At 43.4% G+C, this 27,566-nt stretch overlaps 1 protein-coding gene across 11 annotated transcripts in view; it reads right to left on the bottom strand.

Moving 5' to 3' along the window:
- The window catches only part of TENM2 (teneurin transmembrane protein 2), a 3,844,234-nt gene that overhangs the window by 468,788 nt on the left and 3,347,880 nt on the right, over positions 1–27,566 (bottom strand). Inside the window, exon 1 of one of the 11 annotated variants that reach the window (XM_067032285.1) lies at positions 14,434–14,449. The exons of the other annotated variants lie outside the window; for them this stretch is intronic. The gene's annotated coding sequence lies outside the window, so the exon portion shown is untranslated. Of the gene's footprint in view, positions 1–14,433; positions 14,450–27,566 lie in introns of those variants that run through there. 11 annotated transcript variants of the gene reach the window in all.

Genomic DNA, 27,566 nt, shown 5'->3' with positions numbered 1-27,566 from the left:
ATGGTTCAAGTGTTGGCTTTTAGATGCGGGACTTTCATTTGTAAGAGTCTGTGGGAATAAGAGCAATTCGATCATTGGTAGGATATCACCTGGAGCTGGTTGCTGTCATGGAGACAGAACTGAGACAAACGACAGGGCTTTGGAGAGGAGGGGGCAACGGTGAGACTTTTTTTTTCGGTACGCGGGCCTCTCACTGATGTGGCGTCTCCCGTTGTGGAGCACAGGCTCCGGACGCACAGGCCCAGCGGCCATGGCTCACGGCCCCAGCCCCTCCGCGGCATGTGGGATCTTCCCGGACCGGGCACGAACCCTGCATCGGCAGGCGGACTCCCAACCATTGCGCCACCAGGGAAGCCCGGTGAGACTTCTTTACTCTGCACCTTACCAAGGTTGACTAGAGATCTCAGCATCTCAAAGTGACAAAAGGAAGTGTCACCATCACTTTGGTTGGTGACAAACTGGCTGGTCCCCATGGATGGTACATTTTCAGTGGGGTTTCAACTCCGTTTGGAGTGCTTTTCTTCTCATTAGCAATGTTTCACACTGCCAACTCAAGGTCACTGATTAGGCAAAGATCGTATGATTTGGCTCAATTGGTCAACAAGAGGAGATGAGCTTTGGACGTACACCATGTGATTTTCATCACTAGAATTTGTTGTGGGATGGGATCTGACGGCAAACACTCCACGCTCCTGGACCAATCTACATTCACACTTTGTGCTTCTGTTTTCCTTCTGATTTGGAAGACGGAGGAAGTTTTCACCACCAAAGGACACACTTCTGGCTGAGTCTTAAGTCCTCTGACTATTTGATTCTATCGCTTGTCTGAATTGCTTTTCCTTGTACAAATGCTTTGTACCTGACTTACAAAGTAAAGGTGACTAATTCTATTTCTGTATTTGTTTTAAAAAGTTTCAATGATATTTGTAAACCAATTTTAAAATTAAATGTTTAAAAGGAATTATTAATATTATAAAATAATAAATGCTTAATGAAAATGGAAGGAATAAAGAAATGTATAAAATAAAGAGGAAGGATGCCCGTTTCTCATTCCCAACACTCTTGCTTCATTTCCCCCTCCTTCTCGTAGTAAACCCACTTTCTAGATATAACCACTCTGAACGCTTTGCTGTATGTCCTGCAGTGTGCTGCTAAGGGCTTAACAATTGGCTCTCCAGAAAAAAAACGCTGGCTTATAAAAGCATTTACTTTTTTCTGTGGAATAAATACTTTCACCATGTGCAATTTTAAACTAAGAATATGATGGAATTGGGAAAGGGTGTTACACAATCAGCTCTTACAAGACAGTGCAAGCCAGCTCTAGCACACCACTGTGTGCTCCTTCCAGATTATCTGTGTATCGTGTGTATTTCTTTCCCTTCCTCCCTCTCTCCCTCCCTCCCGTCCTCTCTCCTCCTTTTCCTCCTCTCCATCCTTCCTTGCATCCATCCATACATCCAGCCATCTATACTGGTACATAAACAGACGTAAATGAGTCAATATCTAACAGAAACACTGTGCATTTTATTCTGCAAGTTTCACCTTTTCACCTGGTATATTGCAGCTCTGGATTTTGAAAATTTCCTGACCCTCCCTGTAACTGGAAACACTGTGCTAGCTCAATAGCAAAGCTGAGCATCACGTGGTCTACAGATGCGCCTGTGAGCGTGCATGTGTACCCACACACTCGCTGTTGTCTACCTATTGTAAAAGGGAGTAATTCACCACTGGGCAGCAGGTTCTGCTCAGGTGGTTTATTGTCCTGACCTCATTAAAAGCATGTAATCTACGCAGCGCCATAAATCTATGCCTCTAAATACTTTCCTCTTTAATTTTTTAATACTGCACACATGAAGGGAAAGGTTAAAGCCAATTAAAAGAGATACAAATACCATTATTACTGCCCTGACAAACAGTTAGCTATTGGATTTGGTCCCTTCAGTTCAGAAAGCCATTTTTTTTTTTGTTCCTGAATGAATTAGTAATCAAGCTGTTTATTGACTTGTCTCGTCTCTGAGATGCTAAATATACGTTTTTTGGTCCATTCTCTCTCTCAATTGACATCATGCCTACACACATAAAAATCAGACAACTTAAGGTCTATGTACAAACAATAACAGCACAGCTGCATGTGGAAACCCACATGTGGATGGACCATCATTTTCACTGCGGTCCAGGAAGGAGAGAGCCACTCAATTCATTCTTATGCAGCAAATAGTTGTTACTGTTGTTGTTGTTTTTCCCTCCCATTAAGGTTATTATATGATACTGACAGAGGCTTAAAAGCATTTAGAGCTGAAAGAACTGTTAGGAAAATTGCTGCAAAGGATTGACAAATGATGATCTTTCTGTCCACAAGGTTCTTATTTCCTGTGCAAAACAAAAAGAATAAAGGAAAAGAGCAAGAATCATCAATCTAGGAACTGGGTATTGTTTTCTGACATGAGTTCGTATTTTCCATCACATTTGGCCAGGAACGTGACTCTGTTTATGAAAAGGCTGCAGTACTGCCACTGTGTTAGGCTTTCTTGGTGTTCGCTGGTTTCTTGTCTCTCTCTTTCATTCCTCTGGGAGTATGACATAGGCCCCAAAGGATCTAAGACAACCTGCAGATGTACAGGAGTGGATCTGAAATTTGACCACCTTATTCATTTAATTGTCCATCCACAGTATTTTGTGAGAATCAGTGCTGACCGTTGTTTCAGAAGAAACTCATCTTCACACCCTCACATCCATAAGAATTCATACAACTCGTGATTCATACAAGTGGCCTATCATTTTTCTTAGTATCTTGCCCTTCCCTCCTATAAGAGGTCAAAGTCAGGCACTTTAAAAAGAGCTTTCAGAACACTACAGAGCTACACTTTCAAAGGAGAAAACAGAAGCACACACATTCATAAGGAAACTCTGAGGACAGACAGAGTATAATAGGGAAGAACAAATCTGACTCCATATTGCACGTGTTTCTTTTACTTTAACCTTGTATTCTATTGCTTTTGCTACAAGTTAAGAATGTCACCTATAGCCTAAAATATACAGGATAGCCCATTCTCAAGGCTCCTACCTTTAAAGGTATAATACTTTTCCATTCTTATAGAGATAAAAAGTTGCAGAACAGAGAGTAACATTTGTCTCGTTGGAGGTTTATAGGAACATCATGACCTGATGTATGTGGACAGCTGTAAGAAAGAAGGATTCTGACACCAAGAAGTTTGCCGCAACTGATACCCTCCCCCCTTCTAATATGAAAGAAGCCTGAATTCTAACTCTGGTAAGATGGTTCTTTGGGACACGAGTCCACTATCTTTCTCAGCCTGCTGGCTTTCTGAATACAGTCCCTATTCCTTGCCCCAAAACCTCGTCTCTCAATTTATGGGCCTGTTGTGTGGTGAGTAGTATGAGCTTGGACTCAGTAACAAGAGCACAAAATATTTTTAAGTTAGGGGGTAAAACCCTAGAAACAATAATGAGTATTTTCTATACCATCTGTCCTCTGGAAATGCTAGAACAGGGGTTCTCAAAGTACGTTCCCTGGACGAGTAGAGCAGCATCACCATCATCTAAGGACCTGTTAGAAATGCAAACCCCATACACACTGAATTAGAATCTCAGGTTGGGGCCCATCAAGCTGCATTTCTAATAAGGCCTCTGAGGGATTCTGATGCCTACTCAAGTTTAAGAATCCTTATTCCATGGAACACAGTTTTCTTAGCTGCTTCTCCAAGTCTGTGCTTGTAGCCAGCATAAACTTCTGAACACGAGCCGACCATTCCCGCTGCTGCTTCCACAGTATACCATGCGCTACAACATTCTACAGATTTGTTTACATGGCCTCCTCTCCTACTAGACTGTAAGCTCCCTGAGGCCAGACACTGTATCTGATTCACTTCTTAATTCTCAGTGCCCAGCGAGGGGTCTAGATCAAAGCTGGTGCCTAGGACATTAATTACATGATAAAATGGCTAGATAAAGCCCAACGAATGAAAAAGAAACAGAAGTATACAAATTCATTAAAGTTATTAGTTCTAACTTGATAAATGACATCCACGTCTAAGTAAAAATGATTTTGCCTCCTTTAAAAAAGAAAGAAGGAATTAAATAAAAATGGTTACAGGAATATTCTCAAGCAACTTCTAACGGGTTCACTGTTTATTCTCTTGAGGAAAGCAGGAAATAATTGAATACACTTCACACTAATAGCCTCTTATAAAGTGTGCTGACAAAATTCAGTTAGTTCTGAACATTCCTAAGATGGTTTCACATTCAGACAGGACCCACCTGCCCATCTGACGGCAGACAGTCTCAAACTGAAAGTTATCTAAATACGGGCTATAATAAAACCACAAGATCTGCCAGTTCAAGACCCTGGGAGCCCCTTCCACCCTCCCAATATGTAGGAGGGTGGAAGGCACTTCTTGGTAAGAGGGTGTACCCTGAAACCATTCTGATTGCCTCTCCGTGAGGAAACGAAAGACCTGAAATATGGAGTCTTCAGCCCTCTGTAGCCTTCATGGACACTCTGAAGGTGTCCTATTTAGCCCTTATTTTCTACCATGGGATATACCATGGCATCACATACAGGCTGGTCAAGGCCTACTTTATGAAAACATCCTGTGCCTGCTTTTATGTGGCTATGGCATCAGATCACCTGGGTTCTAATCCAGGCTCCAATATGCTCTGGCTTCTTGAGCTTTTCTGAGCCTCAGCTTCCTCATCTGTAAAATGGGAACAATTGTGATACCTGAGGACTAAGTAAAAAAAAAAATGTACACATATAATATGTATAGTTTATATATAAAGCATATCTATCTATCTAATGAGCCAGGTGTCTGACACATAATAAGAGCTTAATAAATACTAGCTATTTTAATGAACTAATACTGTTATGTGCTATGTGCTACCAGGGCTTCTAAAACTAGAATCCATGGGCCTCTAGAGAGCTATGAAATGGACAAAAATGTGTCCATGAGCTCCTTGAAATGATGTGCAAAATGTTTCATGTTTGTCCATATTCCTTTTCTCTGGGCATATGGCTCAAAAGTTTAATCACATTCTCAGTGCGATCCACGGCTTCTAAATGGTAAAAAATCATGGTGTTGGGGATTTTAGGAGCCAGATTATGTCCCCAACAAGCTGGCAAACCAGAGAAATGAGACAGCTTCTTTAAGGCTGGTGTCTTCCTCTAGGGTGTGATGTATAGCGTTAGGATCTCCATTTTTAATTCCACACAATGTGTGTGTGTTTATTTTCCTTCTTCCACTTCATAACAGGAAATAGCATTTCCAATGCATTCCACCACAAGGATAGGCAGACAGTTAATTTTCACCTCCAACACCCTCAAGAGTTAAGAAAATAAGAGAGCTTCAAACTACCACTCCTGACCTGCCAAGCACAATGTGTAAGCGAGGCAGAGGGGCAGAAACAACACTGGACCATGAGCCAAGAGCACTGGGGTTTGCTCTCGAACCCTGTCCTAACCACCTCCGTAAGTGGCTTCTCCTCCCCAGCTTGAGCAAGTGGCTTCTGCTCCTCAGCTTCTCTGATTCCTTGCCTGTCAGACAGGAGTTATTCTCAATCATCATTTCCAACTTTTTATATCTAAGGACGCAGATATAATACAGAAATGGTTATACTAGGCTGCCGTTTTTCACAAAAGAAAGTTATCTTCTTTTTTTGAAAATTTGAAAAAAAAATTTTGTTACCTATTTGTCAATCTATCTGGATAGACAGATGAAAAATATCATTTATCCTAGCTACAGACAGCAAATGGTGAACATATGAGTTTAAGGGCCCATTAAACAAATATTTATTTAGTACCTATTAAGTGTCAGTCACTTGAATAGGGCTGGGGATACAGCATCAAACAAAAACAGTTGCTGCCTTCATGGACATGACAGTAGTGCCAGAGAATGAAAATGACTGAAAATACACGTGCAATACCACCATTCTAAATTGTGCTAATATGTACTGCAAAGGATAAACTGGATCCTGAAAGATTAAATGGGGGAGGGTGACTTGACATAAAGCTGTCAGGGACGGCATCTGAGCTGAGAGCTGAGGGATGGCAGTGGCCAACCCTACAAAGCAGCAGCAAAAACTTTGTGGCAAGCAGAAGACCTCAAGTCAGCAGGACCTAGGGCAAGGCCCTTGGCCTCTCTCTGACTTATTTCCCTGTGTGTAGAATGGGGACGACAATGGGATTTAGTCCATTAGACTGTTGTGAGGATTCAATGAACTGGTAATGAAAATTTGTTTGGGACCAAGGCTGGCGATGTCCTAATGAAGTGGTGCAAAATAAACATCACGCTGAAGTAAAAGCATGTGCTAAGGCCCTGAGGTGGGCAAGAGCTGGGTCTGTTTGAGAAACTGCAAGGAGGGTGGGGCTCTTGGGTGGAAACTGAAGCTGGGGGAGTGACAGGTATGGTGGAGGACGTTGAATCCCATGCCAAGTTCAATGAGAAGGGATTGGAGAGTTTAGCAATATCCCCAGTGGACCTCTGAAGTTCATTGCACAAAACTTAAGAGTATTATTGTATCTAATTTACCTTTTGTATAGTTTTCTAATTCAACGGTTCTATGAGATACCTCCTCAAAGGGAACAGTTTCTTTAGGTAACAAGATCTAAATAAAGAACCCCTGTTTCTTTCATTCTCATTAAACTGTTTTTCCCCCCACCTAGATCCCTGCAATAATAAATACAATTATATCCACCTTTAATGACTTTAGTTTCTTGAGCTGCAGGTGCTGGAATACTGTATTTATTAACATATTTTAAGCCCTTTAAAAAGACTGCATTCATTCCTATGATAATTTAGTATCCATAATACATTCTCTGTTCTGAATAGATATTAATCACCACAGAATGACTGATTTGCCCGTGTAGGAGCTAAGCCGCGCTCTAACTAGTAACTAGTAACTTTTTAATTCAATATTGTCACTGAAACTGTTGATTAAAATTTAGTTGCCATAATTGTCCTTGCCCCCCTGCCAGCCCCGCCCTCTGAGGACGCAAACCAAGTGCGAACAATGGGATTCTCTGCCACCGAAGAGGAATGAGATAATTTTGAGTGTTTGCATTTCTAGTAATACTCTGCTTGGAAAAAAAAGTTCTGCTAAGGCCAGTTATTCTGAACCACCTCAGGTTTGTTAGCAGTAGGAGAGATGGTTACTGCAGAGAAACAGACACTAACCCAAAAGCCTGCTCCCAGGAAAGCAGCAGAACCGCCTGCTTCTGTTTTGAACAGAGGGAGGCCAGTAACTGTGTGTCAGTTTCCACGTGGTGGGCTGAGGTGTGTTCTGCCAGAATCCCAGCACCCTACCAAGTTCAACAAAATTCTTCTTCTTTCTTTGAAAATAAAGGGAACAATCCTGTCATAAAATTCAGATCAAAATGAAACGAGGAAAATGAGTACAGACAGAGCAAATAAGCATTGCATGTGCCGGGTTCTGAGATAATATCTCATTGAATCCCGTAAGGGGATCAGAGAGGTACCATGATCATCCCTCATTTACCTGGAGCTCAGAGAACTTTAACTCACTCAGGGTCACACAGCTAGTAAGGGAACAGAGCACCAGAGTCTGTGCTCTTACCTTTTGGCCACACTGCCTCTATAATCAATCAGTCAATCATCAATCAATCAATCATCCCTGGGGGAAGGGCATTGAAAAGCATAATGAAATATATAATGCACTGTTATGTGTCCGAAAAACTCTTATTTAAAACAAAAACATAGCAGCTTTCCCTTTTTGGTGGCTTGGAGGTTGGCATTATTCAGATCTGCGGGGAAATACATCTCTACACTACTGTCTTCCTCTGGCAGAGCCTGTCGGGATGGAGAGAAAGGCTAAGTGTGGAATAGACTGGCTTCTGTCTGTCAATGTACTGCCAAGGGCACTGGCTCTGGGGGCAGAGGTGGGGAATGCTGACCCGCTTTGTGTAAGTACAATGGGAGGAACACTTGAATTTATGGCCAGTCAAGAGAGAGGGAGAGAGAGAAAGAAACTCTTCCTCTTCCCCAAACTGAGTACAGTCTGCTCTGCACAGAGGTCTTGGGTGGATCACCGCGCTTGCCTGTGTGTTTGTTTGCTACTTGGAGATTCCTTTTTTGCACGTGCCAGGGGAAAGGGGCCGAGTTCTACAATGGGATCAGTATGGAGCGGAGAGAAAGGAACAGGTGCTGGTGTGATAGGCCACTGAGACCCCGGGCACTAGTGTGCAGGTGTTGGGAAGGAAATGTGAGCAGGAGTCCAGGGAACCGGGGAACTCACAGAAGTTGTGGCTGGTTTCTGGGACGAGGGTTTGAGCCGATACCTTGGCCAATTTTTTAAACAATTATTATTAACGTTATTTCCACGAGAAGTATTACCATCCACTCTGCAGACATAAATTAGGGCACGGAGAGCTCAGTCACTTCAACAAACGCAAGTGCCAGCGCCCTGCCTCAAAACCAGCAAAGCAGCCAGGGCCCACACCCGGGTTTCTCATCACCAGTCTGGCTCGTAATGCACAGGGAGCCCTGCCAATTTGGGAGGCAGAGCCTCTGATATGATGAATGGGATCCTCTGACCAGTCTTTCCTGGGACACGCAGCCAAAAGACTGCCACGCAGAAGCATCAGTCCTTCCTGGACTGGGGCCAGATGCGGGTCAAGTGGTAGCAGAGAGTCAAGGTCACGGTGATCACCTGCAGCCTCCCTTCCACCACCCCACTCAGTGGGGGGCTGCATTCTCAAAAGGTAGCACGGAACCTGCTAGGGCTTTCTAACAGAAAGCCATCTCTGCCATGACCGTAGGGTAGAAAGTTAAATTGCTAGTGAGAAGATTAAAAAGTTTAAGACAAAGGAAAAAAAGCCCCCAAACCTCTTACAACGTGGGCTAAGCGAAAAAGCCCTCATTAGCTGTGACAGGCTAATTGTGTGTATCTTTATCTACAGAGTCGGCATTTCAACCTGGATTCTGATTCCACCTCCAGAAGCTTTGATTCTGTGAAGGAATCTGAACACACCCATCATTATATAAATACATGCAAATCCACCAGTAAACATAAACACCCCACCACCAACAACCAGATTTTCAAGTGAGAGTGCTTGGAAATTACAGAATTTTGGAGACACTGTGTCTCGAAACACACTGTTTATGTATATGTAAAAGCTCCTCTAAAAAAATCTTTCCAGATTAAAAGCAAGTTGGATCTTAGCCAGAGAAAGAAATCCCTTTGCAGGCATCCTATGGTCCACATGCAAAGGATGCCAGCTCGTAGCCCCCAGGCTCCATCTGGGACCTTCACATTGAATTCTTTGGTCCACACAGTGGCAGCCGGCGCATTTTTTTTTTTTTTTTTTTAAGTTAAGTTGAATTAGATGTGGAAATTGCAAACGTTAGGGACTCTCCCATAACCCCCATGTCCGGCCCTTGCTGTGCTTACTGCCATGAATGGCCTGGCTGCTTTAACACTTCTGAGGTGGTGGGCCAGACTGGATGGTATGTAATGGCATTCAGCTCTGCCCATCTTTCTAGTCCAATCCTTTGCCCTCCTTGTGCTCTGTGTACCGGCCTTCCTGGACTGAGTATCTGAAGTTCCCTGATCTGCCAACTGCTGGCCACTTTCAGGGCCCAGAAGGCCCTGCCTCACATCTTCCAGGGGAACCTTCCAGGCTACTTCTCTTGATCAAAGGCCTCTACGAAGCCCTTCCTGACCTTCTTGCTGACGACTGGCTGCCCTCTCTTCTGCACCCACCTGGTGCCTGCCGCGGTGCAAGGCTTTCCTTCCTCAGCACCGAAGTCTATGCTTTCTGCCATTTTGTTGGCAGCCCTTCCCCATGAGACAGGAGCTTTTTCAAGCTGGGGACCGTGTCTCATTTGCTTTTCCTTTCGGTGCCTGTCAGAGTGCCAGCATAGAGACGGGCCTCAAAAGAGGCCTTTGGAAGGGAAGAGAGCCACCTGTGGGTTAAGGACGGTGGCCAGAGGAGGGTACCACATGCAGCATGCCTCCTCAGCTGGGGGAAGAGGACAGAGGGTGCCATCCAGGCAGTCCAAGATAAGCCGACCCCACCCCGCTGGAAATCAGCCCTTAGACCCAAAGGCCATCCTGGTAAGCAGGTGGTGAGTAAGCACAGACCCTTCTTCCTGCCATGGCCCAGGGGGCTTCCCGATTCCCCAGTCCCCACCAAAGGAAATAGGGCTCTCCAGCAGTCCAGGTTTTACTCCTTTGCACCCCCATTCCAGAATGCAACCTCCAGGAGAGTTAAAAAGAATATGTATTATTCAACTCAAGAAAGTATTCACTGCTACTTAGGAGAGGGTTAAAACCATTTTTTTTTTTAAGGTGAAAAAGCTACTTGCTCTTCAGGTCAGTCACCATCGTAATGATTCTTCTCTTGCCATATGTCCCTTTGAATTGCATTAATAGGACATCTCTCGCTGAAGCATCTGGTCTCAGCCACTTCAAGGCGCACAAGGAAGCACACACATTCAGGCTGAGTCTATGATAACACGGAAACGTATCTGTACTACTGCCATCATAAAACCAAATACTGTACTCGCAAAATTCTACGCTGGTTGCGTTTTATAAAAACATTCCAGAAATGGGGCAAGAGATAATTCAAATGAATGGAGGCAATATTTGGGAGGGTGGGGCTTTTGTATGCCTGTATGTTGTGTGCGTATATATGTTTGCGTGTTTGTACAAATACATATCTGTACACATATACACTCGTTTTATGAATTGGTAATCACCTTCACGGCTCAAACATAAATTCCTGTTTTCTATCCAAAGGAGCTAAACATCGAAAGCATCAGTTGAAAACAGAGCCCCACCAATCTGCAAAATATGGACAGAGTGGTAGGACATATCTATATTTTAGCACTTTGAAATACAAAAAGGGAAATTTTCCATCACAAGCCAAAGGCAAAGTGGCATTATCAACCAGCAACCACATTTTTCCCACCAAGAAAAGACGACTGTACTGGCAAGCAATGCCATACAAAGGGTTTCTTCTCTTTCATTGGTAATAATCTTTATCAAATGGATACACTTCTTTCAGTTTTTCCAAATAACTCACCCCACTTTCTTAAATAGTTCATTAAAAAAATCTGAGTGGGTTAAATAAAAAGTTTACTATGTAACAAATGATGGCACCATCCATTCTTTTCTTGTCCTGAAGATCCTTGTGCTTGTTTTGTCAGAAACACAAGAAGTAGAAATGTGATTGCATTTGTGCTGACGCTAAATGTTAATAGATTTGCCTAAACGCCTGCTAATAGCCCCCCTAAAATTAGCTAGACTAGTAGTGCATGCCTAATGTGGTGGTGTTTTTCTTGTTTTACTTGCATTTTTGCTTCTCCTTCTTTGATCAGAGGGAAAAAAAGAGCCCTAGAAAAAAGTAGGGGTCTTTGGGTGTGAAACATTTCCAGTGTCACATGTGAATTCTGCGGAAAGAACATATATTCGGAAACTATCCCTCAGTTCAGACATTGTGGCATGAAGGTGACAAATCCTAGCGCTCTAATGTTTCATTAAATTAAACATGAAATGTTTAATGTTTTGTTAAATTAAACATGAAGCCATGACTTTGCACCGGAGAACCAGGGCCTTCTGTCGATCCCTCACATTCCTCCAGGTCACTCCTTAGGTTACAAAAGCTGAGTTTTGTTTACGAGAAGTATTGTCTTTCCCTCTGCAGTTAAAATGTGCTTTCTCCTAATGCGCTTATGAATAAAAACCAACAAGTAACACAGTTTTTAGGTGCTTACGACGTTTCTAAACTCAGGCCCAAAGAGAACAGCTTGCTAAGAGACCCTTAGCTAATTCTCTATTACAATTTTTTTCCTTTCAAATATTTACCACCATGACTGAGAGGCTTCCAGAGGGCAGAGAGAGGTATTATGTTTTCGTCGGATCTCAAGCCCATTTCACAGATGGGCATGTGATTGTCCAAAGAATGGAAGACTTGCTAGAAAACTCTTGAAACAGATCTTTCAGACTAAAGAAATCTCAGACTAAAGAAACCTCAATAACCTGCCCCTGTCCTCTGTCCTTTTCTATGATGACAGAAATTGACAAGGTAAACAGAGCAAGACAAAACAATAGCTCAGATTTAGGAATGTATTTGCACAAGCAGAGAGGCAGTGTGCAGAGCTCCTGTGATTACCAAATAAAAGTTTTCATGGAACCACCTTAAAGCAGCAGGTAAACAAAGCAGGGGCACTGTTGGGAGGGGTTGAAATGAAGCTCAGACAAAAAACCTTGCTCCTTTTCCACCAGTTCAATTGGATGGTTATAAGCAACTTCTTGAGTTCCTAGTAATCCATCCATAGGATCATGTCACAAACAAAATTTCCAAATTATATGTGTTATAAATTAAATGTGTTATAAAACACATTTGGATGATACTTTTTATTTTATTTTTATTTATTTATTTATTTATTTGCGGTACATGTGCCTCTCACTGTTGTGGCCTCTCCCGTTGCGGAGCACAGGCTCCAGACGCGCAGGCTCAGCGGCCATGGCTCACGGGCCCAGCCTCTCCACCACATGTGGGATCTTCCCGGACTGGGGCACGAACCCGTGTCCCCTGCCTCGGCAGGCAGACCCCCAACCACTGCACCACCAGGGAAGCCCAGAATGATACTTTTTAAATGAGGGAAAAACCCCTACCAACTATGTAGCAACTTAAAAGGGTAAAAACTACTCATGTCCCATGATGAAAGTGTCTGAATATTTTTATACTTTTTTTTTTTGTCAATTTAAGTGGGTTATAGCTTAACCCATTTTAACAAGGTTCCATCATTGTCAAACCAGCAACGGCAGAAAGAACCATCTCTTAAAGGGCAAGTTGCACAGACCCTTCCAGTCCAACCAAACTTGACATCTATACTTTCTCTTTATCAACACACCAGCTCCTATCACTGGCTAAAAACATAAAACAGCCCCGACTGGGTAACACATCTTTGCTCAGATCTCCTGCCTGAGAATCCTGCTTCCAGTTAGTTCCCCAACAGGTAAGAATATATTTGACACCTACCACTCTGAAACTTCATGTCTGTGAGGCAAACTAAATAAAGTAAACGGATCCTACTTTAATCTTCTTTTCTAGACCACAAATGCCTTAATCAAAAGGAAAGACAAAAAACAAGCAAACGACAAAAACAACAAAGAAAAACAAATGTTCCCTGAGGTCCTTCTCTAAATCACCAGAGTATAAGCAAGGAATAGCTGTCTTTTTTACTGAATGCCCCGAATTTGTCCCTTAATATCGACAACAGAGAATTATTTCTAACATCCCTCTACTCCACCTTCCTCACCACCCCCCATCTTTTCCCTCACTTCTATAATTTGTGGCCAAGACAAGGATTAAGTTACACTTTAAATCAAAATCTGGAAGATGCTTCAATTGGATATTTGGCTGGGCAGACCTCCTGTAAAAATCCCACATAAAGACACATTTGTTTCCTTCCTGCAAATGAACCGTGGCGTTTGTGGGCCCTCCGGCTTTTTCTAGTGCATACTTTGCCTGTCATTGAGCTTAAGCCGCGCAGGACTTCAGTTGGGGTTAGCTGTCCTGCAAAGCTCATTTGACTCTTTCCATTAAGGCAAGAGGCTCTAAAGGGCTAGCAAGATGCTTTTAACTATGTTGGAGGGGCTAGTCATATCTTGTTAGCAACAGCTGCACACTTACCAGGCTTTCAGGGACTAGACAGGGCTGTCCTATTCCTTCTGGGATTAGGAACACAGAAAGAAGTTAACCAGTCGTTCACTGGAGCCATCCAGGCTGAGCCAGGTTCTTTCTCCCCAAACCAAGTGAGGCCGCTTCCTCCAAACTTCCTCCTCTGTCGGCTTCTCCTGGAATATACGGCCCGCCGAGGCCCTGGCTGCTGTTTCCAAACTACTACTCAATAAAAGGATTTTAAAGGCTGTGCCGGGGGCCAGGAGCTTCAGGTCCCAGTTTGGCTCTTTCTCCATCAGCATTCCTCAGCAAGCCTGCACAGAGTGAGGTATGCTACATTATTTATGTCAGCTCTAGGCTCTGGAAAACACACACTGGCATCCTGATTACTAAGAATCCTCATGGATACCATTAAACCGTTCCCACATATATTTTTTTCACTGCCCCCCCCCCCACCCTTCCCAGATTCAACCTCTTTCAGAGGAAACAAAAGCACTTTGAGGCATATCCCAGCTCATCCGATAGGAGCCAAGACAGCACTGAAATACGGTCAAGATGGCAAAGGAGCGGAGGGAAAAGGACACTTTCCCGAGGAAGGTTCAGCTAATAGTTTGGGCAACACCCGGCAAGTAGCCTCCCTGGGTTGGGGATATTGATATGGAAGCAGCCAAGTGGAGGCGCTACAAAGAAACCATTTTGATGAATTCATGGAAGACTAATTTCGAATGGGCTGTTAAGGGAAGGAAGGAGCATTTGGCAACACAACTAACCTTCCAAGCTGGATGAAGAGAAATCACGCTCACCCAGCAAATGCTCCTTCGTGCCCCATCCAAGTCACAGTTCTAGATGGGAAGATCACGGACTTATCCAGGTTGAGCAACGATCCCGTCCCCAAGTCTCCTCTTTAGCAAAACGAACAACTCTCCGAGTTGTGGTCTGCCATTTCCCTTCTGGTCAAAAGCTCAGCCACGCGTTCTGAGTCGGGCCTCTTCGCGGGCAGAATGCACTGCACGCTGGCACAGCAGAGGAAGGCTGATGACAGCAACTTCCTCCTCTGTAGGAGTAGTGACAAGGCTATGAATCTCCCCCGGTTTTTAGCTAAAAAGTCCCTGCTTGGCAGGCAGAGGTGACTTCACTTTGTGAAAGCCCCAGGCACTGCTTAGTGAAACCACCTTTGGCGGGACCTCACAGTGAAGTCAGTTTATGGAGGCAAGAAGTCGGCTGGTGGGGGCTTCCCTGGTGGCGCAGTGGTTGAGAATCCGCCTGCCGATGCGGGGGACGCGGGTTCGTGCCCCGGTCCGGGAAGATCCCACGTGCAGCGGAGCGGCTGGGCCCGTGAGCCATGGCCGCTGAGCCTGCGCGTCCGGAGCCTGTGCTCCGCAACGGGAGAGGCCACAACAGTGAGAGGCCCGCGTACCACAAAAAAATAAAAAAAGAAGTCGTTTGGGGGAAAGGCAATGTCTCATCCAAGAACACAAGGAGAAAAGAGCAACCTGCTTCTCTCCAAAGGCTTCCTTTGAACGTGTATTCCTGTGTTGAGTCAGGTTTTGTTTTTTTTTTTAAGTGACTGTCACTTCCAATGACTTAGTCCATCCCCACTCAGATATCTTGGGTGGAAAATTGGTGTGTGAGATGGAAACAACGGTAGAGAACACAGTGTAGGTCCGTGGAACAGAGCCCGGAGGGGGCAAGCCCACTCTCCGATGCACACGGTAGCAAAGCAATTTGCTCCAGTGCACAAAGAACAGAGCTTTCCTCAACCATAAACAGACGAAAGGGAGCATGACAGAGCGCGCGCACACACACAGGCACATGTTCACATACCAAAAAATGATACAACCCAGGCACCCAAAGATCTGGTGAATGGAAAACAGATACAAGTTGCCTTATGGGATGATTTCAAATTAGGGTATTGGCTGCTTAGATCCAGAACGCTGGGTCATCCAATCCACTGTCCCTTAAGGAGGCCTTGGCCACACGTGGGCACCACTGTGCTCTCAGCTAGAAGTGAATTCTCTCATCTTCTCCACGAAGGAATCCAACCCACACTGTAATTTTTGTGGGAAAGGACTTAGAAGCAACTAACAAGAGTGATGAGAACAGAGATAATTCTTTGGAAGGAAGATTATTTAAGAATATCATTTATTCCTCCAGTAACTAAGCAAGCAATCATCAACTTACAGGCTGACCTCAGGCTAAAAATCTTGGCAAGGAGCCCCCTGAGAGCCTCTTGCTGCCCACCAGAGCTGCAGCGTGGGCGAGACCCAAGGATCTACCAGTGCTTTGCTAACCTGTGGCCTCAGATGAGCTGTTCAACCTCCCTGAGCCTCCGTTTTCTCATCTGGAAACTATGGATTAGTGAGACTCACGTCCAGGGTTTTGAGGATTCAGTCAGAAAGGTCAAGGGCTTAACCCAGTGCCTGGCACCTTTTGCGAACTCACAATTAACCTTGGTCTCTATGAATTTTCAAAAGCTTATCAGTTCAGTGGCACAAAACTGACTGTGACTGGTTCACAGACACCCGAGCCCCGTCTCTAAGTGCTCCCCCAACAGCTGGATTGTTATTGACAATCTGTGTGCCAAGTGCTGTAGTTATTGCTCTCGTCTCCCTCAATAAACTTGCCCAGATGAGTTGCCCCATGACAGAGATGTCAATAAAAACTAAAGAGAGTATAAAAACTGAGAGTATTAAGAGGCGATTGTGAAACTTTTTTTTTAAAAAAGGGAATTCCAGCACTTTAAAAATCAACTGAATACCTTTCTGTCGATTAAACTATAAACTAAAACTATTTCAGAACTTTGATATCCAAAGCAGGACTGCTCTACTTGAGATGGAAGGAAAAGTAGCCTGAAGTCACATCCTCTAGAACCTTCCATCCACTTATCCACACACACCCCCCCTTCCACAACCTACAAAAGGAACAGATTGAGAACCTCTAATCTAATACAGAGCTAGCATTTTATTAAAAAAAAGAAAAAAGAAAAAAGACAAGGAGGAATGGAGAGATTAAGGGACTCTCAATTTCATGTCACCCAGCATAGTTCAGCTGGAACCCATGGGTCTGACATCCTGTCAAATGCTCCTTCCATCCCCCTGCAAGGCCGAAAGTAAAACCAATGGAACTCAGGTTTTTATTTCACTGTCCAGTAAATTGGTTTTGACTCAATCCAGTATTTCTACTTCAATACTGTGTGTGTAGGACCCATACTTAACTTCATGATGAACTTAATTTTTTTTTTCAGAAAGTGATTGCTTTAAATTTTAAGTTTCTCCATAAATGAGGTTTCACAGTTTTCCTTAAGCCATTTTACTATCTAAGGGTTTTGATCAAGGTTTTTTAAGTCTTTTGAATGAGAAAGGCAATACTTCAAACTCTTCCTATTTTATAAAGCCTGCATTTTCAATGGATGATAACATACACAAGTTATTGTCAATACCTTTGAAAAATAGAGACATTTACCCATGTAGCTCTTCTCTAATGATCTAGTTAATAGGTCGTTGTATCCTCTTCTGTATATACAAACACAGAAGGTCCTTAATATGCAGTTATTTGAAGTATTAACCACACTCCTTCTTGCTTACATAAACAAGAACTATCAAAATTATAAATCTTCAAAAGAAGCAGGTTCTACAACATTTCACTACTAAGAAATAGCCACACAAACTGCTACTACATCTCTATGAACAGCTGGATTGCATGGACATCGTTAAGATCCTTTTCTCAATTCGAGTTTCAAACAACTCCATCTTTCGCTTTCTGTCAAACCACCTGAACAAAAATGCAGTATGTTGCATCATTCACTGAAGCTATTTCTCCAGTTGAAACATGAATTATGAGTTCTTCTGAAACACAGCAGCTAAATCAAGTTGTAACATGCTTTAGTCACGGCACAGATCATGGCTAATCGCTTTCTAATACAAGTCAACATTTTGCTGCATTAAGTTAACATTTCTCTTATTTTTTCCTCCATGGTATGTACTAGATTGGGCGGCATGAAGTTGAACATTTCTTCTCTTACCAGGTCCCCTTCATCTGAGGGTAACTGACTCTGCTGGGCCATTTGTGCTTTTACAATGTGTGGGGCTCAAATGCTCGTCTTAGGACACGGGCTTCCTTTGTAAACAACATGGAGGAACTCTTGGTGGTGTTTAAATTCTATGGTGTTTTTTTGTTTCCCATGTGGAAGCTCCAACTCCATCCCTAATGATGAACATCACTACATATGTACTCCTGAGATATCTAAGAGGCATGGGTGTGTCTGATTGTCAGCAGGGTAGAGAAACTACCCTTGGGTCCAGAGCAATACAATGGATGGCCTGGGGCACCTACATCCTGTTTCCATCAGGCAGAACAATTGCTTGAGGGGATCCTTTAAACTGGGGGTTTAAGAAGTGAACAGTGGCAGAGAAGATTCAGAAATTGTGTAATCCTCATCTGAATAACCTTCTCCCATGAAGCGAGAAAGAAAAACAGTCATCAGATTCCCCTCAAGTTAAAAGTTAAGCTCTTTAGGAAGAGGACTCAGGCATTTTTCTCGCCTGTGGAGGCTGATTCAGAAACTTGGTTGATTCTACAGCATTCCAAGCTATGGTTGGGCCAGAAGGCAGCAGGGCTTCTGGTACAGACCCCGCAGAGAGAGTGCAGGGATGGGGCTGCTCCTACGCCATGCCTTCTCTTTCTGCTCCAGAACAAGATATCCTATCAAACCCTTCCCGGGATACTTTATGATGATGAGGCTCTGTTTTCCCTTTTTAGACTGAATCACCAGTGAAGGCAAGGTATTCCTAGTGTTTTAACAACCATCCTCCAACCCAACTCTCTCCTTCTGAGCCATTGTACGTCAAAGGCAAGATCAAGATCAATTACTCATCCATCCTAACATGGATTGAAAGGGTTTTCCCGGGACTTACATGGTCATTTAGTCCAAATCTCTCATTAATCTACAGTGAGGAAAAAGATCAAGGAGGATAAGCGATTTTCCTAATGTTGACAGGGCTCACGGTGGAGCTGGGAAGAGAACACTAGCATGGAAATTCCTCTCATTTATATGGATTTATTATTTTATTTCCCTTCTCCTCCTTCCACACCGACCACCCTCCCACTTTGCTGCCCTTTGCCAGACCTGAAAAAAGATCATGGTCCAAGTTTTCTAAGTCTGTGATTGCCTGTTGCCAGGGAGGAAGTTTAAATCTGGGCACTGTTCTTAGGAAGCCTTTGTAGGATGTTCAAATGCCCATTGTGGACGGGACCACAGTTATAGGAGCAGCTGCTCCCCAAAGTGTTCACAGCTGGAGCGTGGCCTCTCAAGTCCAACCTCTTGTTCAGACAGAACTGGTTTTGAATCTCTGAATGGGGTATGTCCTAAGTTTAGCTTCTGTATAAATATACCAGGAAGATAATGGTGCCTGGTCCGTCTAGCTCTTCTGAAGTTTAGACTTAATTAGCCATGCCTGGCACATATTGAAGACTGAGTAGCTAGGCACTGTCATCGTAATCTCTCCAACATGGACTTCGATACATCCTAGGAGAGTTCCATATTCTCCTCTAGCACTTGAGAATCCCGGGCATGAGAATCCCACTCATTTGGAGGACTCCCTTTCTGAAAGGCGTGTCTCCTGAGTGGCTGGCAGCATCCTGTCTTACATCCTTCCACTGGGAAGAGGGTTGATAGGACTGTTGGACGGGGCACCATGAACGTGCACTTTTCTGCTTAAATCCACAAGGAAGGCAGGACTTCAGACAGCAGGGAATTGTGATTCAAATGCTATTGAGCCCCAGGGCATGTCTCTGCCTAGGGGCGTAAACTCATGGATTCCCACTCATCACCACTGGCTGGGAAAGGGCGGGGCTCGCCCTGACTCTCCTCTTAGTTCAACAGGTGGGGAACTTTTCTAGATCAGCATTTCTCAAATGCTAGTCATACTCCTACCACCTTCTGGACCTTTGCTCTCCCCAGTTGCCCCCTGCAGGGGCTACAGTTGTCATTCCGTCCAATCTCTGCTTCTTCCAGTTACTTAATATTTTTCTTTAAATTGACTTGCTTCTAACTTTAGCCTCATCCTACCTAGTAATAGCCATGAAATCAGAGCTTAGAACTGCTAGCTGTATATGTCTACATATATATACGTGCTTATGAGTATGTACCTACAATTCCTCCTATGCATTTCAATAAATAAATAAATATTCAAATAAAAAGATCAGTTCTGCGCCTCTTAAGGGTGTCTCGTGTTTTTGTACCACACACACTGACACCGACATGGCACTCAAACATGTTTGGAAATAGTGTCCTAAATGAAACACTATTCTTTTTTTGAACCACAATGTGCTTTTCCCTCTTCAGAATGCAGTGCCTCAGAGTGAAATGTCACCAGGAAAAGAAATGCTCTAAAAATGAAGTTTTGATTATGTCCTACAGCCGGGATAGAAAACTCAGAGAAGAGCCCACATGCTACTTTTCATCTCAGGGACTGATGCTTGAGGGTGTTAAAATGCTATTTATTTTCTGACAGGCCGCTTGGGCTTGGCACCATGTAAATCCAACGTGTTTGTAGAGGTTCCCTTGGGGACAAAGGAAAAATCATCTCTATAGATCAAATGTGTATTAGCTGCATTAGCAATTGGTCCCTGGAGACTGATAAAGACTTTTTTAGACAGATTTCCCTGCACAGCTTTTTAAGAGCTTTCATTGAACTAGCCTGGGCCATATGAGTGTGGGGCTTTCTTCACAGTCTAAGTGTCAGAAGAGAAAGGTGGAAAATGAGAAGCTAGGAGGAGAACTGCTACCTTCATCATTGGCAAATCTCGATACCACGTCCACGCTCCCTTCCCCCATCAATATTTCATGTTCCCAGAGTCATAAGAAAACACATCTGTTACCTTCCTGCATCGTAATTTGTGGGATGGCAGAAAGATTATTACAGCACAAGTTCAAGACTTAAAAAATTCATGGCCTTCTCAATTTAGAAAGCTGACTGTGGTTATAGGACTTAGGAAGGCTCCACAGACCTGAAGTGACCAAGGAGGACAGACAGAGTCCTGTTCCTAAGAAATCTGTGCAGCGTGAGATGCGGGGAGGGAGGAGATGCTCCCAACTGCTACTGCCAGGGCTGCAGACCAAGCCAGGGAGGTGCAGGCCTCAATTCTCTGCTTCCTGTCCACAGAAGGTTTGCTTTGTTCCCTGGCACCATCTGGGGGTACAGAGGGAGAACGCTGCCCTGATTGTAAGCTCCAAGGCAAAATCCAAGTTTTCAGCAAGCATGTATCCTCTCTGCTTTTTCAACATTCCGTTGCTCTTTCTACCACAGCATAGTGGTTCCCAGGGCTTAGCTCCGTTCTCTGTGTGTGTGTGTGTGTGTGTAGAACTGGCAAGCTCTCTAGTAAAGCATCCCTTTCAGAACCTTGGGCAGTGACGTTAATAGTCCGCCATCCTTTGAAGACCTTCCAAGTCATTAATCTGGGTTGTTTTGACTGCTTTCCTTATTTATTTATTTATTTATTTATTTATTGCGGTACGCGGGCCTCTCACTGTCGTGGCCTCTCCCGTTGCGGAGCACAGGCTCCGGACACGCAGGCCTAGCGGCCATGGCTCACGGGCTTAGTTGCTCCGCGGTATGTGGGATCTTCCCGGACCAGGGCATGAACCCGTGTCTCCTGCATCGGCAGGCGGATTCTCAACCACTGCGCCACCAGGGAAGCCCCTGACTGCTTTCCTTTTACTTCCAAACACATTTCAGAGACTTAGACAATCTCACAACAGCGTTCCCATCCTCACTAACTGGGATGCACACAGCCCTCCTCAGAATGGAGGGGACTGGTCCCTGCCCATGAAGAAACAAGAGCCACTGGCCACAGCAAGGGTGCCCAGGAAACTCTGAGACTTCTCAGGGCAGGAGGCAAACCTTTGCATTTCCAGCAGCTGCTTCACGGAAGCATGCAGGACAGTTTAACTTGAAGCAAAATGGTTAAGGAAGAAATGAGTGTACTTTCTGGCCTGATATATTTATTATCTCATAATCTCATCTGCTGTGCGCTACCTTTCCTTGTGGACACTATCACCAGTGTGTGTGCCATCCTGGACACCTCTCTGTGGCTCACAAACACATTACTGCTTCTGTTCTGTCCCCCTCCCCTGCTGCTGACTTCCTCATTTGCCTTCTCATCGGCCCTACTGGGCCAATAAAGAGAGGCATCGCTCAGCAAGACAGTTTTCCTTAACCTTTAAGTATGAGATGCAGATGTCCTTAGACACAAGCCTGGTAGAAAACGCAGCTAGGGGTTCAACTGCCGACTGCCCGTGGAGCATCTTTTCCACAGACGTAGTCGGACACTTTGTGGGATACACTCAGGTTGCTGCTTAAAGAAGGTAATGTTTTCTAAGAAATCCTAGGGCATTAGATTTGATACAGGAGCATTATGTTTCCATGAACAACATTCGCCAATAAATAAAAAAGACAAATCTTCATTCCTTCCATTTCTAGTCAACAAATAGAAAGTTAGGATGTCTGAACCTGGAGAGTTCTACACGGGGACCTCTGTCAGGGCAGTGTCCACCCTCGGGGGTAGGTTTTTTCCAAGGGAGGTCTACGGGGCAAACTCGCCCAGCTCTAACTTCAACAGGGACAGAAGCAATTCTAAACGGACATAGGAACATCATCCCTACTTAAGAATCCTCCAGCGGCTCCATCACCCACGGGACAAAACCTTCACTCCATCCCATGACTTTCAGCTCCCTCTCCACCACCTGCCTTTGGCTCTATACTGCAGGAATACTATAGTTCTTGGATGATTTCATCTTATGTCACACTTTAAGCCTCTATATTTGAGGTTGTTTTCTATCTAACAAGGTTTTTCTTGCACTCTTTTATTTCTTAAACGTAGGAGATAATCCCTATACTTCCTTCAAAACCCAATCAAACCACTCATTTGCGGGGGGGGGGGGGGGGATTTTCCACACCCTTTGTGCACCAGGCATGACAATCTAACCTCTACATTAAATGACTTGTTCTCTGTAAAGCACTCCAAACAGTGACTAGCACACTCAATAGGCACTCGATAATTTTTAAAATCTGTAAGTATTGCCTCATCATTGCATTACACCACGTTATATTTATAGTATTTGCTCCTGTGGCCTTATTAGCCACAAAGCTCCTGTCTATGACTTCGCTGAACCACTCATGTCTTGCCAGGGTGTGACACAGAGTAGGTGTCAGATAGGACAGGCTGAGCTAAAATGGACTAAAGCAGTTCGAGTGTCTGGGAATTTTACAGGGTGATTGGTTCACTATTGCAGGACCCATCATGCAAAAACTGGGAGTGAGGCTCTTCTCAATCCTGTTCTCAGGAGACTTAAGTCTCCTACTCTCCTTTAATTCTATTTGGGCACTATAGTCTGGTTGTATTACTTACCGGGCCAGTGCTCAGAAGCCAAACATCTTAGGATCAAAAGCGACAGAGGCAAGACAAGAGCTAGCTCCCCTCTTTCCATTACCCTAATCAAGCTCTGTGTTACTGCGCCTTCCCCTCATCTGGTTTGAGAGGGGCCTTAATAGCAGGGTAGAAGCAAAGAATGAAGCCAGTTCTTCGAGGAGTCACTCACGTTAATGGCATCTCTTTTCGTGGTCCATTGGGACAAGTGCGGCCCCTGACTGCAGCCAGTTGTTGCTCTTGGATACAAGCATCAGGCCCTGCCTGAAGGTGCACCCGTGTTTGATGGCACAAGTCAGCCCTCCTGATTTAATTAGAGTCTTTCTTTTTTTTTTTTTTTTCTCTATCTCTCTTGACCTTCTGCTTGATTATGTAGTGAAGTATTCCTGGAGAGCAGTAATCCTATAAACTCGACATCAGCCCTCACAGCTATGAAAACGACAAAGCTGTCAAAATTTCAGCCTTATGACCTCCAGAAGGGATCAGCTCAGAGATAGAACGGCAGAGAAATGGAAGGACCAGGGTCCATTAAGAGAAAAAAAAAATGAAGAGTTAAATAAATAAAAGGACCCAAACAATGACAACGGGAAGCTTTAAATTTCAGGTTAGGCAGGAAACTTTTGCCTTTCTGCTTGTGCCATTAACACAGTGATTTAGTAATTTCCGTGGGAGCTGCCATCCCCTTGGAATCCTATTAGTGTCAGAGTCAGGGAAAATGAGAAAGTCTTTTTTTCTCCCTGAGTATGCAAACAGAAGCTTAGAAACATGTTTGCATTTGGATTGGATGATCTAAACCAACAAAGTTCAACCTTTTCACTAGGAGCTGTGAGCTGTTTGACAAGACCTACTTTTTTATCAGGCAGGTTCAAAGTCTACACACTGCAGAGGCTTCCTTAATAAGAGGACTAATAAGATTATTTCTTTAAAGATCTAACTTTGGCACCCATCCTCCTATTAGACAGCAGAGCCGATTCATTCTCTCAATTGCTAACCCTCAAAAGAAAAGCTCTGTTGATTGGACAAGGGCCCCAGCATGGCACACCAAGATGCAATTAGTAGGATTCTCATTTGGATTTGACGTGGCTATTATTTTCGTCTCTTTTTTTTTCTAGATTTTTTTTTCCGTCAACAAAAAATTAATTTTCCAAACTAAATACAAAGATTGCATTTCAATGAGATGAGTCAGAATCAGTGATGTTTCACCTGTCCTTGGAATCGCTTCAAACACATGGCCTCCACTTGGGGATATATTTCACCAGCTACCAAAAAAAAATCTAGTAAATGTAGGCACATTTATGGGCAAGCTGGCTTTAATGTAAGGATAGAGAAATGGGGCATATCTGTATTAAGTATATATAGAATAGAGCAAAGGGCTCTATTCAGAAAATTTTTTTCCAAGCTTCTATTTCGACCCATTTGGGATCATAACCCCAAATCTTCAGTTGAATGGGGAGGTTTGAGGAAGAAAGATCACGTGATCATCAGATTGAAGTCCCTCTAACTTCCCACCCCCTACCTTCCTGTATCAAGGCTTATGTGATCTGCTGAAATAATGAGCCATTTTCACTCTCCCTTCCCTAGGTGGGATGATGTTCAGCCATTTAAAATTGACCCCGTTTGGAGAAAAGTGATTTAAAAATGGGGACCATTTAAACTGGTCACTGTATTTCTCAAAGGTGAAATGGTGATCAGTGTATGATATTTAATGACCTAAAAGAGGTGTGAAAAAAATTTTTCTCCTGATGGAAATAGAGTCGATCTTCTAAGGAGAGAGGATGGAACTTGGTCCTTTCTGGGCTCCAATGACTGAATCAGCATCACGTATAGCTCTATATCTTAACGCCTAGCATCCTAGAAGACACCACATCTCACTGACTCGGTGATATATATTTCCTTGCTCTGAACATTTATGAAATAGGAATTCCTATTGCAACTCATGGCATGTCACAGTTTAATTGGCAAAGGTTTCCTCTTTCTCATTCATACATAAGATAACAATGAGTTATTTTGCAGGTGAGTGTATTTCAGGATTGCTGAAATACTGTCATAGAGACTTAATAAATCTTGCGTGGATAAATGACTAAATAAATGGGCCACCTTCCCAATGCTTAAGAGAACAATTATATTTAATGCCAAAAAAACTTCCAACTTTTGCATGATTGACAGAGATATAATTTTTTAATCCTTACATAAATATGTTAAAAATGAAAAAACACAACAAACACAAAGCAACAAAGTCTGAAAGGCAGGAAAAAAAAAGACAAGGGGGTTCTATTCTCTCTCTCTCAATATAAATGTAATGATATAAAAAAGGGAATTGATATTTGCTATGTCAGGTACTCTCTCCATATTCTCTTTCTGAAGTTCCACGTGGTAGAAGTTACTAGTTGTTTCACAGATGACGTAACTGAACCTCAGAGGCTAAGAGACTTGCTCAAGATCCAACAGGTAGAAAATATAAAAGCCAGGTTTGAAGCCAGTTATCTCTGACTTAGGTTTTGCACCACATCCTGCTCATTCTGGAGAGCAATTCTTCTGACTAGTGATTGGGTGGTATTCTTTTAAGCAAGTAAATTTGACCATACTGGAAACTAGTGTTCAGAGCAGTGGTGTTTGTGTTGCTTTCACACCCTATGATGGTGGTTTCCAAACCGCTTCACAATGGAATCTCCTAGAGATCTTTAAAAAAAATACGAATGCCTGTATTCCATCCCTAGCCATTCTGATTTCACTGCTATGGGGTGTGACCTGGGCATTCAGACTTTAAAAGCTCTCCAGATGATCCTAAAGCACATCGAGCCTGAGAACCACTGTTCTAGGTGGTTTTCATGTTGCTCTGGGGAAATGAGACATATAACTCATTTCTGGTGGGAAATCTGCACGAACAATCACATATGGAGCCTCTTCACCAACTCTTTATTATTCTGTTCCTTCTTAAATCACACATGTTGCACTTTAAGAGGTTCTGTCTCTTTTCAAAAAACTATATTTATATTCAGTCACCTTTAGTTCCTTTTCCCATAGACTTGCTAATGACATCTCATGAAGTCAAAATGAAACGAATTTTTATAATTTACTTTAAAAAAATTTTTATTTACTCTGTGGAGTCTTGTCATGAGTGAACACAGACTTTCACCCTCGTTTTATTTACTACTGAAAAGAGTTTGATCAATGTCTGATTTTCTCGGAGAACCATCTCTCCTTGCTATTGTTTTATGCAGTGGGCAAGTTCAATGGCCCCATCGCTAAGCCCAGCCAGTTGGCATATTTCATCTCCAAGCCAGGGCAATTGGTTCGGGCATAGGCTCCTGACCCCAGTGGAAGCCAGGGCTGTCATTGGAATAGCTGGGGAATTGTGTAGTGAAGAGTTAACCTTACTCAAAAAAGCAGTCTTGGCCTTTGTCCTTGGCTCCTGAAAGGTGATCTTAAAGCCTTTGGAATATTTTGCCTGGTAAGAGTCTTTGTTTACCTGGGGGCCTTGGGCCACACTGGAGAGTTTAACAATGTGATTTACGGTGCGGGCTTTGGACCATGAGGTTATCGGCTTGACCTTGACCTCCGGAGAGACTAGAGACTGAAGGTCGGCATGTGGGTGGTCAACCACGTCTCGGTGACTGATACCCAATAAAAACTCTGGACACCCAGACTCAAGAGAGCTTCCCTGAATGGCGATATTCCTTGCACGTTGTCACACACTGTTACCTGGAAAAGTTGGTATTGCCCATGACTGTACTGGGGCAACACGACTGGAAGCTTTGCTTTTGGAACTTCCCTGGACTATGTTCCATGAGTTTCTTCCCTTGATTTAATTTCATCTGCTATCCTTTTAGGGTAATAAATCGTAACTATGAGTATCATAGCTGTCAGTGAGTTCTGTGAATCCTTTTAGCAAATTATCAAAACTGAAGGTGATGGTGGGGACTCCCAAACTTTGCAGTTGATGTTAGAAGCAAAGGTAACCTTGTGGACTTTCCTGACTCTGCAGGAAGAGTCCTCTCTTCCATGGGAATTGATCTTCCTAGGACGTAAGTTGGAGTTGCTTGTCCTCATCAGTATCATCACAGAAAAATGCCAACAGGGAAGACAAGGGTCCTATGATATCATTTGAGCCCCTAAAATCTAACTTGCCTGGAGGTTCCCCTGCACTCCTTTTCAGTTTTATGAGCAAAAAACTTTTTTTTTTTTTTTCTTAAGCCCAATTTTAGTTGAGACACTCATTTGTAATTCACTACATTACTTCATTAGGTTCTTGTAAAGACTCAATTAGATAGCGTGATGTGTAAAAGAGCTTAGTACAATATCTGGAACTTAGGGGCTTGATGAATGGTAGCCCATTAATTATTATTATAGTCATTTTGATTTTTAATATTTTCCTATTAAAAATTTTTTTTTGAAGCTCAATGATCCTAAAATTAGACAACGATGCACTGGCTGTGCTGACTCCAGGTGACTTGGTCCTATATCTTAACCCCAGTCC

This window comes from Kogia breviceps, chromosome 4, assembly GCF_026419965.1.
Source record: "Kogia breviceps isolate mKogBre1 chromosome 4, mKogBre1 haplotype 1, whole genome shotgun sequence".
Classification (NCBI taxonomy): domain Eukaryota; kingdom Metazoa; phylum Chordata; class Mammalia; order Artiodactyla; family Physeteridae; genus Kogia; species Kogia breviceps.
The sequence above is the reverse complement of the archived record's forward strand: the minus strand, read 5'-3'. Positions and strand labels throughout refer to the sequence as shown.